The sequence below is a fragment of the Hypanus sabinus genome, chromosome 6, assembly GCF_030144855.1.
Source record: "Hypanus sabinus isolate sHypSab1 chromosome 6, sHypSab1.hap1, whole genome shotgun sequence".
NCBI lineage: Eukaryota > Metazoa > Chordata > Chondrichthyes > Myliobatiformes > Dasyatidae > Hypanus > Hypanus sabinus.
In genome coordinates, this window is record NC_082711.1 from 151,905,668 (window position 1) to 151,918,883 (window position 13,216).

Genomic DNA, 13,216 nt, shown 5'->3' on the forward strand with positions numbered 1-13,216 from the left:
CCATCTATTATTAAGGACCTCACCATCCTGGGCATGCCCTTTTAACATTTCTACCATCAGGGAGGAGGGACAGAAGCCTGAAGGCACACATCCAATGTTGGAATAGCTTCTACCACCCACCCCCAATATCAAATTTCTGAATGGTCCATGGAACTATTAACACTATTAACACTACCCCACTAAAACACAGCACGGTAATGTAGTCAACACGGGTTCAATTCCTGCCACTGCTTGTAAGGAGGTTATACGTTCTCCCCGTGACTGCGTGGTTTCCTCCCACAGTCCAGAGATGTGCGAGTTGGTAGGTTAATTGGTCTTTGTAAATTGTCTTATCATTAAGCTAGGGTTAAATTGGGGGATTGCAAGTTGCCGTGACTCAAAAAGACAGAAGGGCCAATTCCACACGGTCTCTCAATAAATAAATAAATTTCTGTCTTGCACTGTGCTGCTGTAAGAATAACAAATTTCACAACATATATCCATGATAATAAACCTGATTCTGACCGGTATCAGTTCTCTGATTCAACTTTGCAAGAGTTGCCACAGACTTGGACTCCAAATTTGAACCTCCGCTACCCTGCGTTCAAACTGCGGAGAAGACATGCACCTTCCACTCTCGAGGCTTCCCAAGTACTCTTCCTGCTAAGAAACGAGCTGCTCATTTAATCCCCCACGACAGGCGAGAATGCTGAGCCCTGCAAAGCCAGTCCCACTTTTAGCTTAGTGCTTCAGTGTCTCGATGCTTCAACACTGCCATCATATGGAGCTCTGATCCGATCTGCTGCAGTTATTATCGAACCCTTGTTTTTTCTGAGGCATGACACTACCACAAGCTGCAAGTCACAATATATGAAAGATATAAAATAGGAAGCTTTGGGGCATACAATGTTTATACAGACCATTCATCTGGCTGAAGGTATTTTTTTTTCAAATATATTTGAATTCAAATATATATTTCAAATATTTAATTGTTCTATAATATTGTTAATTGTTTCAAAAACAATTACAAGTTAGTTCAGTCTTTTAAGGATATGGGTGGGGGAAGTGGAGACATGCCTCTACTTAAAGAGGGATAAGGTGCTCCATCCCTCTACCAGCCCGCAGATCACCCTTGGACAAGGTGTAACACCTGCTTAGCCTCCCCTCTTCCACCCCTCCCACCACCCCCCCCCCCAAGCTCAATCAGGGTCACATGAAGCCATGGCGGCATGTGGTGGATGGTCACATGACCAGCCGGTGCATATCACAAGCCCTGGTGATGTGACCACTGATGCCAAGCAGATGACCTCTGAAGAGTATCGATAATGGCTGGGCTCACCCGTCTTGTAAAGACATTGCCCAGAAGGAGGCAATGGAAAATCACTTCTGTAGCGAAATTTGCCAAGAACAATCGTGGTCATGGATAGGGATGATAGATGGAAGAGCCTGATCACCCATGGGACGCAGCATGGGTGGTGATGATGATGATGACGGCTATCCAGACTAAATTAGTAGATCAAGTTGCAGGTGTTGGGCATGCCTGGCTGAGGTAACCACTATCGAATGTTCTAACCTTTGCAAGTTCAAGGGAAAGCCCCCAATCAGTACGTCCACCATGAATTCTTAATGCTCTTCTTAAGATAGTGAAATAAAAAGTTTTTTTCTTCTTTAGGAATGAGGCTTGGACTCATAGATAGAATATTCAATCACAGGTCAACATTTGAATATGTTGTACTATCAATCCTCCAACAGACCAGCAGGGAGTTTGGCCTTTACCTGATCCTCAGAACCCTTGACATAATGTCAAGGCCCTGCAAAGCTGGGTCAAGTGCTAACTTCCAGAAACCATGTACAATCTACTGGAAACTCACTGGGTTAAGCAGCATCTGTGTGAGGAACTGAATTGTCGATGTTTCCAGACAAAACCCATGAAGCTGTTCGACTGCTCCAGATTCCAGCATCTGCAGCCTCTGACAGCTCTGCTAGTTTCCAGAATAGGTGTGCTGCAGTCACACTGACAATACTAGTAAACCTACAGGTAACACACACAAAATTCTGGTGGGACGCAGCAGGCCAGGCAGCATCTATAGGGAGATGCGCTGTCGACGTTTCAGGCTGAGACCCTTTGTCAGAACAGACTCCAAAACCTACAGGTGCTTGCTTCCATAATGTATTTCTTTCAATTTCAATATTTTACATAATTTGCAACTACTTGAAATATGAAACTGATTTTACAGATTATGTACTTGAGAAGGTAAGAAAAATGAAAGTGAAGGACTCTTGGGTTTGAATGCTTGTAGGCTCTTCTCCCTAGGGTGGGTGAGGATGTCATGGGCAGAGCATGTAAGGGGAAATATTCAAGGGGAATCTGAGGAGAAATTTCTTCACTCAGAGAGTAGTGCTATTGCTATTGCAAGTGGAAGAAATAGATGTGGTTCATTTGTAACATTTAAAAGAAGTTTGGATGAGTACATTGAAGAGAAAGGTTTGCAGGGAATGGTCCAGGTGCAAGTAGATGGGACAAGACAGAAGATCAGGTTAGTTTGGATGAGATAGGCTGAAGGGCCTGTTTTATGTTGTCATACTCATTGACTCTATGACTCTTTAGAGTGAAACTTATCCCCAACTCCTGTTGAACTAGATGCACTAAGAAAGCATTGTAGGCAGGGACCTGTGTTCATTTTATCTCTTGTGGAAGGATTATATGGGATCATAATTTCTCAGAGATAAAGTGTTACGGGTGGAAACCTTGCAACCATCTCTCCATTAGATTCTGGTGTACTTCTGCTCAGACCCCATATCATCGCTATTGTAGAGGTAAGCTTGGGAGGGTTAATAACTAGTAAAACAACTTGCAGCTTATAATGATATGTTAACAAAGAACCACTGATAAGATTCAACAATAGAGAAATGGGTTTCAGTTGTAACTGCACCAGGATATAGAAGCTCGATGAGTACGTTACAGCACACTATAATTACTATGGTTGAAACTTTGATTTGCTATTAACTAAGTTAGACTTACAAATAACAGTTTTATTCTGTAACTAATACCTAGTTTTATTGTTAATTAAGTCTGTTAAGTCATCATTGGAGAAATGAACCATCAAAACTTTGTTAATTCAGCTTTCTGTGTAATGATGTACAATATGTGTAGAAGTGACTAAGACTGCCCTGAAATCATGCTCAGCTAGATCAGTACTCTCGGGGTACGCGCCAATTTCAATAAATCACCTGTTGCTCAGTTATGTGTTGCTTTTCTTGTTCACTCCTGCACTTGCTGACATACTCTCTGCACTAGCCAGTGCCCTCCCAGTTAACTGTCTCTGGGTTAATGCTTGCAACCTTTAGTACTTGGGACTCGGGGTGCTTCTCGGGCCTGCAGTAATCAAAACCACCTTGAACAGGGCAAGCATTGCATAATGACGTGCAAGAAACAGAGAAACAAATAACAATATGACGGTGCATAACTTGAATCTAGAGAAAGCGTATTGCTATTCTAAGGTGGCCTTCTCCAAGGGAGACAGGTGTTTCTAATTTGTGCTCTGTGTGGGATTTCTTCTCCTAATTTATATGCATTTAGTTATAGACTCAGAATCAGGCCTTGAGCCAACCCAGTCAGTGCCGTCAAGTGCACATTTATATGACTCTGTTCTTTTAATTTTTCCCATATTTCATTAACTCTGCCAAGTTCTGCCATTCAACTCCATACTTGGTGCAACTTACAGTTATGCAACCATAGTGTGTGTGTAGGCCTCCGTTAGTCTTGATAGACCATGAATTTGCACCTTGGAAAGTTTCCAGGGCGCAAGCCTAGGCACGGTTTTTTTTCTATGGAAGACCGGCAATTGCCCAAGCTGCAAGTCTCCCCTCTCCACGCCACCGGTGTTGTCCAAGGGAAGGGCATTAGGACCCATACAGCTTGGCACCGGAGTCATCGCAGAGCAATGTGTGGTTAAGTGCCTTGCTCAAGGACACACACGCAGCCTCAGCCAAGGCTCGAACTAGCCACCTTCAGATAACTAGACAAATGCCTTAACCACTTGGCCTGCCCCAGCTGTTATGCAATTAATACTTTTAGAAAGTCAGAGTTTTTTTTTAAGGGTGAGAAATTCCAAGGAGTCACGAAGCATGGAAACTATGGGAACAGGCCCTTTCACCTACCAAGTCAATGCTGTCCATCAAGCAGCAATTTACATAATTCTAAACCATTTCATTCTGCCCAAATCCCATGAACACCACCCCCACCCCTCAAGTTACCACTCTCCTACACACGGTGCAATTATCCTACCAATCTTAGATGGCTTTGGGATGTGGGGAGAATCCAGAGCACTATTTGGTCATAAGGAGAGCCTGCAAACTCCACACAGACAGCACTGGATTAAACCTGGGTGTCTGGGGCCATAAGGCTGCAGCTCTACTCGCTGCATCGTTGTGCTGCCCCACTATCTGGAGTGCTATTGCACATAAATCACTGTGAGTTAACAGATAGGTTGAACAAGCAAGCAGCATGCAGGAACTTATTGCAAGAAGATTTGAAAACTTTTGCTCCAATCATACAGGGCCCTAGTGAGACCACGTCTCGGAGTGCTGTGAAGTGATCTAGAGTCCCTGCCTTGGCAGCAGAGGAAGCACAGTGAAGGCTGACCAGATTGATTCTTCTGCTGTTAGGTCTAGGGCTGAAAGAACACATGCAGAATCACAGGCATGCCATGTGTCAGTAGGAAATATCATAAAATAATTAAACCTATAAAATCCTTAGAAAATATATATTTTGGATATATACCTCAAGAATGGTTGAAAAGAGATAAATATTTAATGAATATATTGTCAGTGGCTGGTAAAAAGACTTACTAGGAAATGGTTATCACAGGAGAGCCCAACTTTAAATACATGGATGGAAATTACAATGGACATTTTCAAAATGGAGAAGATAACAGCATCTGTTAATCATAAGCTGGAACAATTTGATTCATACTGGGAAAAATGGTTTAACTACATAATGCCTCATAGGCCTGATTTTATTCTCACAAATCAATGAATCTGTTGTAAAAAAAAAAGATCACTCCCTACTTGCACATAGTTCTTTCCTTTTGCTTGTTTTTTCTTTCTACTCTTTTCTATAAGTGCATACCTCAGATAAATACTTTGTGGAGATTTGTGATATATATGATTATATGATGTATATGTACAATGTCTGAAATACATCTTATGGAAATATTTGTTTAATGAACTTCAATAAAAAATAAATTACAAAAAAAAAGAAAATATGGTAAGGATAACATTTGTACATTACACTGAATGTTTGATTTATCACAGTATGAAGATCCATGAGATGTAATGAAAGAGTTACTAAGTTATGTAGAGCAGGCAACAGAACTGAACGCATGTTACAATCCCATAGACAAATTTTGGAGTTTGTACCATAGAATGGCAGCCTTACCTTGTCACTTCATCTTCCTTATGAAGTTATATTTTGTCCCACCTCTTCCTTGGGTCCTGTCAGTAGTATAGACCTCCGATCTGATGGATCGGGAGATATTGATCCAGAGTTTATTTGGAAGTTCAGAATACTGTAATGATGGCTATTTTATTAGGTGTTCATTATAATGAAAAATAATCCACTCACTATACTGTAAGGGAGAGAGAGAGAAAGCAAAGGAGGAGAACAAAGAAAGGAGAAACAACAAAACTTTATAATAACAACTAGCTCACTAGAGAGACAAGACCATAAGACATAGGAGCAGAGTTAGCCCGTCAAGACTGCTCCGCCATTCGATCATAGTTGATCCCAGATCCCACTCAACCCCATGTACCTGCCTTCAATCAGGAAGCTATCTATTTCCCCTTTAAATATACCCACTGTCTTTGCAGAGTGTTCCACAGATTCACTACATTCTGGCTAAAAAAAAAATTCCTCCTTGCCTCTGTTATAAATGGTTGTCCCTTAATTTTGAGGCTGTGCCCTCTTGGGCTGGACTCCCCTCACCATAGGAAACATCTCTCCACATCCACTTATCTAGTCCTTTCAGCAATCAGTAGGTTTCAATGAGAACCCCCCGCATTCTTCTAAATTCCATTGAGTACAGGCCCAAAATTTCCAAATGCTCCTCATATGGTAACCCCTTCATTCCTTGGATCATCCTCATGAACCTCCTCTGGACTCTCTCCAACACATCCTTTCTGAGTTATGGGGCCCAAGACTGTAGACAATACTCCGAGCGCGGCCTAAAGCACATTCCAGTGATAAAAGGTAAGCTATGAAGTAATCCGGTTCCCTGGTGTGACATAGGCCGCAGAGAAACTTCTAGAAAAATACTGATTCAGCTACAGGACAATTGCTGATGATTCACTGAACAATTACGCACATACAGGTGATTATATTAAGCAAGCACAGGAAAATTAAAATACAAGGAAAATAACACTATAATCAAAGAGAACCTCAGCTACCAACATCAGATGAAGAACTTCAGACCCGAAACAGTGATCTTGTTACTTGGCAACGCTGCCAAATGTTTCCACCATTTTGCATCTTTGTACCAAAATCCAAGGTGTGGATCATTGCTTCTATAGCAGGGAAATCCATACAGACATCTATTGAAATGAGACCTAGGTGCTGTGTACTCATTACTTAGCATAGGTGCTTTGCTTTAGACCTCATATTCACCACATTTATCTGATCCTTTCTAGCCTCCACTGTATATCTATATATACATTCATTTATAATATATCTGTTCCTTTTAAATATTTGTCCAGGTAGTCATTTTCCCTTTTCAACTGGCCCATATCTTTAAGCATGGGCCGTTTGCCAAATTGCCTGGCATCCATCATTACCGATGCTCCTGGCACCAAATCAAAGCTTCATTGAGCTTAAAGTAATAACACACACACTGAGCTGTCACAGGGGAATTATAGACAGTCAGCTCAATATGCTTTTGGTTAGCTATGCGCTCACAGCTAGCCATTCCGGTTACTACTTCATCAGGATAGAACAATCAATCCTGTAATGCGTACCATTGTACAAGAGCATATTGATTTATATTGGAATAATACAACAGTTAAGATCTGCTGCAAGAACTCAGACTAGAATATTTATTGTACATTGAATCAATGGGCAATTAACAGGTGGGTTTTATTAGGATAAGAGGAAGAAAATGTGGATTGTATAACTATAATTATCAGAGCATTAGCTTGGCTATAGAGTGCCAGGTTTACATCAAGCTTCTGCTGAGCCAACAGCAGCAGAACTGAGAACCAACCAAGAGAAGTAACTCCCAGGGTTTCCGTGCATGGGGGAGAGGAGCTCAGCGTCCAATTGCCCGGCCAAAAAAAACTCGCAGACGTCAGACAGAGGAAGGCAGATGCTGAAACCTGAAACCACTTGAGAAGTGCTGGGGGAGCTCAGCCAGCCAAGCAGCATGTGTGGAAACAAAAAAGCAAGTCAAGGACCTTTCTTCAGAAACATTCTGGACACTCTCCCCCCCCCCCCCCCCCCAACAATCAGCAATGTAGGCCGCCCCGTCAGTTTTTATGTCAGCACTGACATGCCCTTCTTTCATTGTATTGTGACACCTCTTTCACAAGGTTCACAACTCGTAGTAAATCAAGGCAGTAATTAAGAATGAGAGTGAGGTTTCCTCATGACCAAGCCACATCATCCTGTCTGCAAGTTGCACAAATGGCTGTTAGTTCATTTTGGATTCCATGCTTACTGGAAATCAATGCCCTGCTAATGACATCCATTCACTGGCAAACATGATTTATTACTAATTATCTTCCTTGTGTATTTACACTATACTATCTACAGAGGTGCCAATAAGGCCAGTGTGTTGCATGGATTTCGTTGCACTGGCTGCAGGTGATCTGCAGTGAGCCCAAGGGCCACTTAGCAACCATTGTAAATGGCACTCATTACTATAATAGAAGCATGCCTACAGCACTAAGGGGATAAGGAATAAAACCCCAAGCAAATTATGACAAGATCTTGGTTATTGGTGCTTACAAAGCCCAGGTGAAGATACACTCGCAAGTGTTCAATACGCCCTCCAGTAATATTAAAAATCTCTTTTCTTTGCAATGCACTGAGCTAACTGGAACTGCTGTTTGAGACAAGTTATCACTCCTTTGTACTACAGCACCTGGACTCTTTGTCCCACTCTCATCGTGGAAGGAAGGGGCTACGCAGCGTCCATCAACAGGACTAGTTACTTCCCCCAAGCCAACAGGCTGATCAGCTCTTCCGCCCATTCACCCACCCCACCACCCCTGGCCCCCATTACCACATCACCTAGCATCACATTATGTACATACAACCACTCTGTGTATGTTAACAGCTACTTATAAAATTGTGTTACTTGGAAGATTGCTTTTTTACTTATATTTATTGTGGAGTTTTCAGCTTTTTCATAATTCTCTTTATGCTTAATGTGCTCTTAAGCTGCTTCAGATCCGGAGTAACAATAATTTTTTCTCCTTTACACTTGTGCATTGAAGAATGACAATAAGCAATCTTAAATCTTGAATCTTGAAAACTGACAATCTGACGCCTCTGGAACTTTGTGCTGGAGGTCTCACTGGTTTCCCAGACTGCTCTTATTAACACGGAACACACGTCAATTTCACTTTTATCAGTGTTACAGAGCATTTTAATGAGTTAATATATTTATAATAGATTTTCCACTGAACCTTGCAAGTTTAAAAGGAGCAGGTAATGTAAAAACACTGAGGACACCCACTCCAGCCACAGACACACCCACGTTCCTGACCCCTGGTGTGCCAAACCCCAGTTCTGGCTCCGGTTACACGCATGGCCACAGCCCGGACCGCGACCCCACTCTAGACCCTCATTTCTGGCTGCCCCATCCCACATGCACAATGGGGCTCCAGTTCACATTCCAGCCAGGTGCCAAACCAGGGGTTCCAAACAGTTCAGAAATGGATTATCAGAACTTTCCTGTAGCTTTCTCCATGTTGGTAGTCCTTTTCTATAGGGATGTAGGGATGCAGGTAATGTATTCCAGGATTCATCCCTTTCTGGGTGAAAAAAGACTACTCAAGTCTCCTCTAACTCTCTTAACCTTTACCTAAATCTAGGTCCTCTAGTGATATTTACCTCTGATATGGTTAATAGTTTCATCCGTGTTTTTACCTTGTTTTATGTGGGTGGAGATACATCTCCAGAGGGAGAGGTAAGCATTATCAGATGTTGAATAAATTAATGTCAGCTTGGAGGCTACCCAGACGGAAAATGAGGTGTTGTTCTTCCAACCTGAGAGTAACCTCATCGTGGCGGTAGAGGAAGCCATAAACTGACATGGGAATGAGAAGTAGATTTAAAATAGTTGGCCACCAGGAAATCCTGTTTTTTTTTATGTGGATGGACCAACGGTAATCAAAAAAACGATATCCTAATCTACATCGGGTCTCACCAATGAAGAAGAAGCAGCTTCGGAAGTAACCCGAGGGTAGACTACCCTAACAGATTTGCTGGTGAAGTGTTACCTGAACTGAACCGGGGCTCTGAACGGAGGTGAGGGAGGAGGTGAATGTGCAGGTGTAGCACTTCTTCCGCTTGTAGGGGTAAGTCCCAGGAGGGAGATTAGTCGGGAGGGATGAGTGGACAAGGGAATGGAAAAGGGAGCACTCCCTGCAGAACGCAGAGAGTGGGGCAGAAGTAAAGATGCGTTTGGTGGTAGGGTCCTGTTGAAGATGGCAGAAGCTGTGGATAATGATGTGCTACATGTAAGGACTCATGGGGTGCTAGTTGAGGACAAGAGGAATTCTATTCCCATTAAGCAAAGGGAAAATGATGTAAGGGTGGATGTTTGGGAAATGGAGGAGATGCGAGTGACAGCCAATATGCACGTCATTCTCCGCAGCTTCCGCCATCATCTCCAGCATTTTGTGCATGTTACAAAAGGCATCTAACCCCTGTTCCACACCAGGATGTAATGAGGACTTCTTAAGTAAACAGACAGTGATCAAAGATCCCTCCATGACCACCCTTCTCCATCTGAATCAACTCATCTCCAGTCACTTCTCTCACTTTAATTCTCCATCTCACTCCTATTCAACTTGTATGATCTCTCATATGGTCCAGTTCTGATGCAAGTTCATCAACCCAAAATATTTCTTTCTGTACAGATGCCGGATTACCTGCAAATTCCAGCATTGTCTGCACTTATATTAGAGTTCCCACTTTTCTCTTCCGATGTTTACAGTTTCAGCATTGTTTTTGATTTTGTTTTGTTACCTGACCTCTCTTCCTCTGATTATATTCATCTTTTGTTACGCCTCCTCAGACAGATCACCTCTGCTTTAACAAACCTTCCCAGTCCTCTCATTAATACTTGTATCATTTAGTCTTTTGGTTGCTACCCTACCATATTCATTCACACCAGTCTCTCCTGCTTCCCTGAAACTTCAGTTATATTTGATTTACAAGTTCTTTCATTTCCAACAAAAAGTCAGTAATCTGAAGCGTTAACTCTGCCTCTCTCGTCCTGAACTGCTGAATATTCACAGAATGCTCTGCTCAATGTCACTGGCAATTCCAGGTCACTGTTCGAGATACTGTTCAAATATCCCAATCAGAGCACAGTACAGCACAGGAACAGGACTTCGGCCCACGACGTCTGTGCTGTGTGACGCCGCATTAAAATAATCCCATCTGCTTGCACATGATCCATACCTCTCCATTCCCCGCATGTTCACGTGACCCCCTAAGTGCCCCTTAAACACAGCTATCATTTAATGTCACCTACAGTGCAGGATAATTGCTAAAGAACCAGATCTCTAACAATAACCTGGAACTGCAGGTGACATAAAAGCAGGTCTTAAGGTAACTACGGAGACGGCGGTTTCTCAGATGGGTTATTTCATCAGTTTCTTTATAGTAACAGTAACTAAAACCTGGCAGCAACTTACTCCTGGGTAAGGCGTCTAGCCACACTTCTCTCCCTCGATTCTGTCACTCTACAAAACCTCCAGAATCCTTTCCTCATTAGTAATTCAGTGTTATTGCTGGGTAAGATTTTTCCCCACCACCAATTGGTTGGTTTACTGGAGCATGGTTCGAACTGAACAATATGGCTGAAAATATAAGCCAGGCAAATCAGTGTGTTTTTGGATGTAGGAACCCAGAGTGTGGCATAGGAGCCATGCACCTGTTCTCTACATGCCCTGTGTTCTGTGTTGACCATTTATTATGGTAACTAGTCACATGAGCAGGGAGTGCTGTAAAAGCAAAGAGAATAACTTGCGTGTTCAGGCTTTGTTCATGGCAGTTTGAGGCTGGCAACTGACAGCTGTCTGTTCAGTTATGCTTAACTTACACTTGGGTATGCGTAAGTTTCATCGCTTCAAGATTGTATGTTTGCTAATTGATAATAAAAGGTCAAATACACATTTTCGACTTTTGGAGCTGAGGGCGTGTCATGCAAGTATAACACACCTGTGGGCGTCACCGGTAGCAGTAATTGGTTTGATCAGCAATGGTCGCTACAGTATGATACAGTCATTAATTGAGACTGGACATATTTCATTACCTATGAAGTAACGGCATTGTGAAGCAATGCTTATTGCTCTAGCAGCATGCCTTTGAGTACCCCATTACTATATTCTAGTAATGTCCCGATGAAGAGTCTCGTATTCCCCTCCGTAGATGCTGCCTGACTTGCTGTGTTTTTCCAGCACTTTCTTTGCTTGGCCCAAGATTTCCAGCACCTGTAGAATCTCTGGTGTTGGTGAAATGTGTTACAACCAACAGAGTCTGAGGTTGGGCTGGAGCCAGCCTGCAAGTGTCACCACACATCACAGTGCTATAACGCGCCAACACACAACAAGCAACAACAGCAGAAATATCCTGTTCCCAACACCTCCCCCGACCCGCACACACAGACAGGCATTGTAACCTGTGAAAATACCTTGCAGGAATCTTTCAACAGTTTTGCAAACACTTCCATGCAAACTTGAAGCATCCATGCTAAATATCTTCTAGTTTAGCTTGATCTCTCTACACTGGAAACAAGTGTTCAATGTGGATGCCTCTCTTAGATATCAATCTTGGTCCATTAGGGTAATCAGCTACCATCATTGGTATGTTTATTTGTCTAAGGTTGTAAGTCACTAAACATTTTCTCTGGACTAAAGAGTTCAATACTTCATCTGAAAATGTTTTCAAGTTCACTGTATTGTCAGTCATTCCTGGCTGAACTCACTAAGACAAAGCATTGCAAGCAACTTTACCATGACTGAATGATTTGTTGCTGGATTGATGCTCTTGTTAATATATTGACACATCCTGAAGATGGTCTGCCAGCCAACACTCTAACTACAGCACTGGTCCTGCAAGAGCTCAATTCTCAATTGTTTTCATCCACTTCAGCACTGCCTAGATTTGATCTGAGGCTTTTTGCTGCAAAAGCTTCACTTCTGTGACAGATCATACTATTAGAATTGTTTTTGCTAATTCTCTCAGTTTTAGACTAACACCTTGGGGAAATAAATGCTTTTTTTGTCAATTAAAGCATATTGCATTGTCATGCAGGGGATGGATTTTATTATATCTGTAGCAGCCTGTCCTGGTGATTTAGTTTAGCTTCAACGTTGAAATGATCTCCTTTATTACTTCCCTAAACAGTAAACTGCAGTTATATGTGAACTGTGGATTGGAAAAATCCATTACCATCCTGCAATCCCATTTTACATTTCAAGTGGCAACTTCGTGCAAAAGATCTGAGAGGAAATTTTGTCCATTCAATAACTTTGATCAACCTCACTTAATGACTAAGCCTTAACAGAACTTGTTATTTGTGGCTTAATCGTTGAATGAACATGGTCTACAAAAGTACCAATGTTTCATTACCAAGGGAGGTCCTTCAATAGCAGAGCACACTTGATCTCTGATTCCTAGCTCCAAACATACAATTTGCCCCAGTATTTGAGGGCTGAGGATTGAAATGATTGAGTGAAGTTTTGCACCACCAATCAAAGCTTCTTTTGCTCTTTGTGACATGAGAAGATACTCTGATGTTTTTGAATCCAGCTTTTTTGTTCCTGCATTGCTTTGCTTAAGCAGCTCGTTCTCACTGTTATTTGCTCTGTGAAACATTCCTTATGTTGGAATCATAAATTGCATTTGAGCATCTGTTTTATTTCCTTCTTCTGAAGTTGTTCCTACTAATATGGATGACGTCACACCGGAACATATAAAGGGCGCAATGTTTCAAAGCCTAATTAA